The sequence below is a fragment of the Pinus tabuliformis genome, chromosome 1_2, assembly GCF_031772625.1.
Source record: "Pinus tabuliformis cultivar Carrire ecotype Pingquan chromosome 1_2, CPIR1, whole genome shotgun sequence".
Classification (NCBI taxonomy): Eukaryota; Viridiplantae; Streptophyta; class Pinopsida; order Pinales; family Pinaceae; genus Pinus; species Pinus tabuliformis.
In genome coordinates, this window is record NC_142298.1 from 1,120,827,690 (window position 1) to 1,120,835,143 (window position 7,454).

Below are 7,454 nucleotides of genomic sequence, written 5' to 3' on the forward strand. Positions count from 1 at the left end.
AACTAGTGTAGGTCAAGTTGTAGAAGTGGAACTTCAACCACACTCAGTGATCAACCAATGAATTGATCAATCAACCCAAAATAATTTTTGCATGTAGGGAATTTGACTTACCCAGTTGAGATGGAGATTCCAAGGTAGTGTACTATCAGTTGTAGCATATTCGTAGGTGTATAGTTGGTGCATGCAGTTAGAGGAAGGACCTAGAGGAATTGTGCAATTCAATAGTGGGAAATTCCTAAATAATATGGGCCAATTTCTTGGAGGAACAACGCAAGGAAATAGGAGCTTGGAGGGATTGAAAATTTACTAAGTGTTGGCCAGAGTCAGTCATTCAGGTAGATGGATAAACTATACCCTTGCGGGATGTGCTCAGGCTTGAGAAAGGGTTTGTATTTCATCTCTATTCTCTCATTAATGCAATACAAATAGGAAGGGGTTTTGAGCAGTTTCTTTCCCTAAATAAATATTTGTGCAGGTGTGATGTTTCCTTTTTCATTTCTATGATTTTTGTTCTAGATGGTTAATTAACTTCCATGGATCAATAGAGTAGCTTCAAGTCTTGTGATTTAATAAACTTCATGTGCAGTTTTGAATCTACATATTAATTTCTACAAGGAATGTGAGAGAAATATGAAGAAAATATACAAAAAGAGAAAAGTGCAAATGAAAAAAGTAACAATGTTGGCCATGAATAACAAAACCTCAAAAAAAAGGTACGTCATGTGGTTCATGAAGAATCAAACCCACCATAAAATGTATAGGTGACATGCCCACAAAAATGGTATAGGAGTGTGCATATTAACCTATGGGTTAGCATTCATGTCAACTCATTGTTTGGCATTTAGGTTTTAACCAATTGCCCAACCTTTCATGCACCTAATTACAGAGTTTTCATAACATTTAATTGAGGGATATATATGTGCGTGTGAGTGTGTGTATTATTGGTCACCAAATTCATTTTATTTTTTCCTTTTCTTTTTCTTTTTTTTTTAAAGAGTTGAAAACTAGGCTAGTCTTTTACACGGGTGATACGAGGTGGAGTCTGACCACTACCACTATAACCCCTAGGTAAAAAACAATTCCCCAACATTTCGTTATCATAGTGATAACTAATTGAGCTTCCCTTAGGGGGATACAAATTGATGTTATATCTCTAGCCTTGTTTTTTTTTTTTTTTATGATTTTCAAAATATTTTTATATTTCAACATGGTTATTTTATGTATACTTGAGTAAAATTACTTGTGCTTTTCAAGGATAGTATCTAACTAGTCATCATAGGACCCTATCTTCTCTTAGGTTTTAAAAATATTCGGAAGTTGTAATGAGTTTGAAGTGGATGGAAAAAATTTCAAGATTTTAAATGGAAACAAAAAATGAAGAATCCAAGGGTTTTTTTTCTTTAGACAATGATAGAAGATGTTAATGACATAACTGAGCTATTTTTGGATCAACAATTAATTATTACGTATGGTCTAATATGGCATTGATGTGTAAAACACAAAAAAGTGGAAGATGTAACAAACATGTTGGGATTTCAAATTCTAAACAAGAAAAGTGAGATGATGATGCATATGGAAATTTATTGAATATTATTGCCATTTAGGAAATCAAGTTTTCCTAATATCAAAGATATTCACAACAAAATTATAACGGATTTTTTCACACTATGAAGTACAAGTAGTAAAATTTCAAAATATTGTTAATATGAATTTTCTCAAACCTGAGCATCCTCCTCTCCTTTGGTGGACCACCTCACTTTTTGACCTAATACATATCTCCAGTATCATCTGACCTATATTTGTAAAAACATATTCTTCACTACATGTTTTTTGTGGTTGTAGTGGTCATCATGCCAAGGCTTCACTCATGGAGTTGTCTATTATAAAGTCCTTGGAAGACCCATACAACTAGGAAGAGAGTTTTCTTGCTTGCTACATTGAATTTAATCTACCAATAATTTAAGAGGAGATCATCAAAGTCGAGCCCAACATAGTGGATTCATAACAGTACATAATAGACTCTAAGGTGCTTGTAGATGTCACTAGATGGGTTTGAAAAATGAATCACTCCCAAACATCTCAATTATTATATGAAAATAATAGATCTTTATTGACTTCTCAAACTACTACCTGGCTATGTACTAATGGACAAGAACACTATTGGTGAAGAGATTCTCCTCCAATTAAATTAATTGTAAACATTAGTTCATTCTATGGACAAAAACCTTAGGAGAATTAAAGCCTACCTTGGCCTTCCCCCTAATGTAGGTTGTTTTCCAAGAAGTAATAGGGATCATATCAATTTTGAAGCTTGAAATTCTAGAAAATATTGAATGTTCATTATGTCATTTGGTTATTTAGTATTCAAACCCATTTATTATTAGTATTTTATTTAGGTATAGTCCTAGGGGCCATGTATTTCAAACAAGCTTGCCATATTTTTCGTACACTCTTAATAAATGTTTTTTTTGGATCTTGATGAAATTGAAATGTTGTGCTTGGTTTGGCTTCCCCAATGGTAGGCTAGGATAAATTTCAATACATTCTAATGTAAAACCATCATTTGAAAGAATGCAAATAATTTTACTTAAAATAAAGAAAAACATTGTTAATATGACTCTATGTTCCAAGAAGAATATTGAAAATGATACGAAATATTGGTACTATATAAATGAAAATGGTGAAATCCTTATTTCCAATATTATTTATGGAAATATCTACCAATATAGAATTCCATAAGTTGTTAGGAAGAAGATGGTATAAATTTGGGAAACTCATTCCATGATATTCTATATTAAAAGCATTTTTCAAGATATAGCCTATCTAGATAAAGTATAGAAAACATCTATTTTCCCAATTTTAAATTTTACATTCCTGAACATAATACTTCAACACACTATTTCATGCTATGCTTTATTTTATATATACAAACTTTCCTTTCTTTTTTTTGAATTTTGTGCCAATGCAATGCATTATATTTCTCAATTTTATTTAAACTAAGAGATAGTCTCAGATATATTAATATGATACTATAAAAATTCACATATTCTCTTAATGTAATATTTTGGATATCCAAAAGAAAATTACAATTTCTTTTAGACTTCTTTGCATCGATGATTTTTTTTTGGGGGACATTCTTAATAGCTCACTATCTTTTAATGTATAGGTAAGTAACATGTCACTAATTGTTTAATCAATTTTCACTTTTTTTTCAAAAAGTTTTGAAATTCTAAACATTGTTCACACTTATCATATCTTTCTCTATTATTATTATGGTAAGGCCTTAGCATACTCTAAGTATTCAAAGTCAGATATTGGCCCGTAAATTTTTAAATGAGCCTCACCAACTAGATTATGCTCTCCCTATACTATGACCTTTTACATTTCATTGATCATTATATGGTGTTGTATGAACTGGCACTTCAACTCGATTCATTTTGAATATGCTCATGGTAATTTACAATGTCTACTTCATTTCCAAACTAGTATTTTTGCAGTCTTTTTCTTTTCTTACATCCTACGCATTTGAATGCATCATAGTATGTTATTGGAACTCATGAATTTGAAAACCTATGATTTTCTTAAAAGTGATTATGTAAATTTGCCTAACCTTATCAAAAATTTTCTATTTATCATTGAATACATCATGTGTAAATTTAAGGAAAAGTCTTATATGGAAATAATCAATAATGAGATTATATTTTTGCCATTTAGAACCATATATAAAAGAAATAATCTTATTGCTTATAAAAAACAATAACCAATTTATTTTGTATTGCTACACTTAAAATTTGGTATCAATACTATAATAGTATCACATGTGAATTATTGACCATATTTAATAAAGAATTCTCATCGTAGAACATTTTGTGTAAAAACAAGCTTTCTTATTTATTTGAGGAAACTCGCATCAATAAAAAAAAAATGGCAAAGGAAAGTATTTTTAAAAATACATGGCAACAATTTTTACAGACTAATATGCAACATGATATACCAAGTATATATATTTTTAAAAATACATGGAAACAATTTCTGCAGACTAATATGCAACCTGATATACCAAGTATATATAGAAAGAAATGAAAAAATAATGAAAGGATTAAAATTAAAATAAGTTTTTTTTTTTAACAAAAAGTTTAGGGATCAACTGAACCTAATGGTTGTTTTTTAATAATAATGGCTATTAACTAATCATCCAGATGTTTGCATATTCTAAACAAATTGGGAAGCCTAATTTCTCAATAATAGTTGTTATTAATTAATCGTCCGTATTCTGTGAATATTCTAAAAAATTTGACATGCATAATTAAGAGAACCTCTAATAAGTTCGTGGAAAATTTAAGTCAATCTCTAGGAGAGAAAATCTATGATATGTTTAGTGATGGGGCCAGCCCATGTGGTCCCGCCTTGCCTCAGCTGATGTGGACTTACATTATTTAATTGGTTGGAATATGCGGTAATTGGGAATTGATTATGGTTTAATTTACAATCAACTCGGCTGTACTTTGTATTAACCCTCCGTTGGACACCTGTTCTCCTCGAACTTGGCAAACCCTACCTTGTTTTTGTTACCCGGTTCGCGCCTTTGTGGTCATTTTTGCCTTCGATGCTTGGTCTCGGTGGTCTCTGGGTTGTTTTGGCTCCGCCTCTGGTTGTTTGTCTGTGATGAAACCCTTTGGGTTTTCGCCTGTTCCATGGTGATATGTTGATGCCTCAACTATACCCTGTCGTTACTGTGTGGGTTTGTCTATCCGGCACTTGGTTTCGTTGGTAAGTTGCTATGGTTCCATCGCATGTTCATTTCGTTTTCATGGCTGTAAGAACTATCCTTTGTTTGATTTCGTGGTTACTGTCTGGTCTGGCCTTCTTGACAATTCTTTGGTTAATGACTATGGCGTAATGATGCTCGGTCCGCTCAGCTCGACAGTTGCACAGGTCGATGGAATTCCGGTTTCGTTCCTCTCCGGCGCTCGGCTATTTGGACAAGGTATGACACAGTTCTATGCTAGAATTTCTTTTCCTCTGTTTGCACCGAGACTAACGTTCTTCGGCCCCTCTGTGGACAGGGGTCTCTGTTTCAGGGTTCTGTTGGCCTACTGTTCCGGCACACTGTCAGGTATGATTACTCTCCTGTCTCCATACTCAGGGTTTTCATTTACAGGCGTTATGGCTTCAATTCTCATGCAAGGGTTTTATTGGAAAGAAACCCTGACCTTCCACCTTCTATGTCTTTTGCAGGTGTGGCCGTCTTCCGTGTCGTAGCAATGGCTTCCGTCGACTCCTTCCGGGTAGTCCTGTTCTTGTTTTGCTTTCTTGTAATGAGTCTTGGTCCTGATCACGGATTATGGTCGCTTGTTATGTGAAATGCCTGTTTATTTGTTATGTTTGGAATTTCTGGGTTTGTCAAACCCTTGGCCGTAACTTAGGAGGGTTTGTGGGTCGGTTGCAACGCTGTTCGGTTGCACCACGATGCACAGTTCTATGTAATTTTTATGCAGAAGAAATACATTGTAAAATTAAGTGATAGATAGACTCATTCGCTGCCAGTTCTGGTTGCTTACCCGGTTATTGTGGTTGTTTGGTTTGAACCCTTAGTGGGTGCTGGTTCTTTCCGCCTCTTGTTCGCTTTCTTCTCTGCCAGTTCGTAGCTCTTTGAATACTGTAAAACACTGTTGATATATTTAAATAAAAAAATGAAATATTTACGCAGCACTGTACATACAGGCTTTTGTTACTGAGGACACATATATGAACAATTTGTTTGCTTGTGCACTGAAATAAGATGAAGGAAAATGTATATTTATTATTCTCTTGTATATGCTCCGCTGCTGAACCCCTCTGGGTTTGCTTGCTTGTCTTTTTATACAATGTTTTCAGGCAGTTTGATAACTGCTGGTAGTTATTCAATTACAGTTTTAGCAGTTACTATAGGCATGACTTTCTTTGACTATCAATAGTTTACTTAGTCTGCCTTTTTACCATAGGAATTCGTTGTTAACCACCTACTGACCCTAACCTACTATTATCGTTTCTAACTAGAACCTATTACAATATTTCAAACATAATGAACAGAAATTAAAATAACAACAGTTAACAATGTAGCTGACCACGAAAGAAAGAAAACAAAAACATAGGAACTTGACAGACTTGCTGTCCGTTCAGTGAAATGTTTCTCATCCCCAATCTTTTTCAGAAACTTTGTTCGCCCTCCCTCGGTCTTCACCCTGTTGACCAGATGCTCCTGCATCAGGCTGCCGGGGTAAAAGAGAACTCATGGCTCCGTCCCATGAGCTCCTCCACCGAGTAGCCAGCCTTCTGAATCTGTGCCTCGTCGAGCCATGAGCTGTCCTCCATTGGACGGTCCTTCCACTTGACGAGGTAACGCAGATACTCCTTCCTGCGCGTCTTCTTGGCTACCTGGGTGCTGAGGATTCCTTCAATTTCATGGGTCCGGACCGAAGGCAACTGTTTCTTCCAAAGACTGCTCTCTAATTGGGTGTCCCGTTGTGGCTGTACCATCCTGTCATCTTCCGCCTGGGCATGATATGGGAACAGGTCTGCCACGTTGAATATAGGTGATATACCTATATCAGGTGGCAACTGAATTTCATATGCATTAGCTGAAAATTTCCGCAGAATTTTGCATGGACCGATTTTCTTGAATTTCAACTTGTTATATGTACCCTTAGGAAACCGTTCCCGGCGCAGATGCGCAAGGACTTCGTCTCCAACATCAAAATGTACCTCTCGTCGCTTTATGTCTGCGTGCTGTTTGTATTTCTGCGTGCTGTCCTGCAACCTTAATTTGACCTTTTCATGAAGTTCGCTCATTGCTTCAGCAAAATCTTCCCCATCTGCACTTCTCCGTTCTAGCTGTCCCAAATCTCGTAGTTCATGTACCCCTCGAGGATGCATACCATACAAAACCTGAAATGGGCTAAATCCGGTGCTCCGATTGGGCGAATCGTTATAAGCGAATTCTGCCTGGGCAAGAGCTCGATCCCATAATCGTGAGTTTTCTCCTGTCAAACTTCGTAATAAGTTGCCCAAACTCCTGTTCACCACCTCTGTCTGTCCATCAGTCTGCGGGTGATACGCAGAACTGAAATTTAACTGCGTGCCCAACTTTTTCCACAGGGTGCGCCAAAAATGTCCCGTGAACTTCACATCCCTGTCTGAAACAATAGTTCTAGGTAAGCCATGTAATCGAACTACTTCTGTAAAAAACAGGTGTGCCACGTTTGTGGCGTCGCTAGTTTTCCGGCAAGGAATGAAATGAGCCATTTTCGAGAACCTATCCACCACCACCATCACTGAATCATATCCCCGCTGCGTTCTAGGCAATCCTAGGACAAAATCAATGCTGACCGAATCCCACGGCCTGCTCGGAACAGGTAGGGGTGTGTACAGTCCAGTGTTCTGGCTGTGTCCCTTCGCCAGTTGGCAGATTTTAC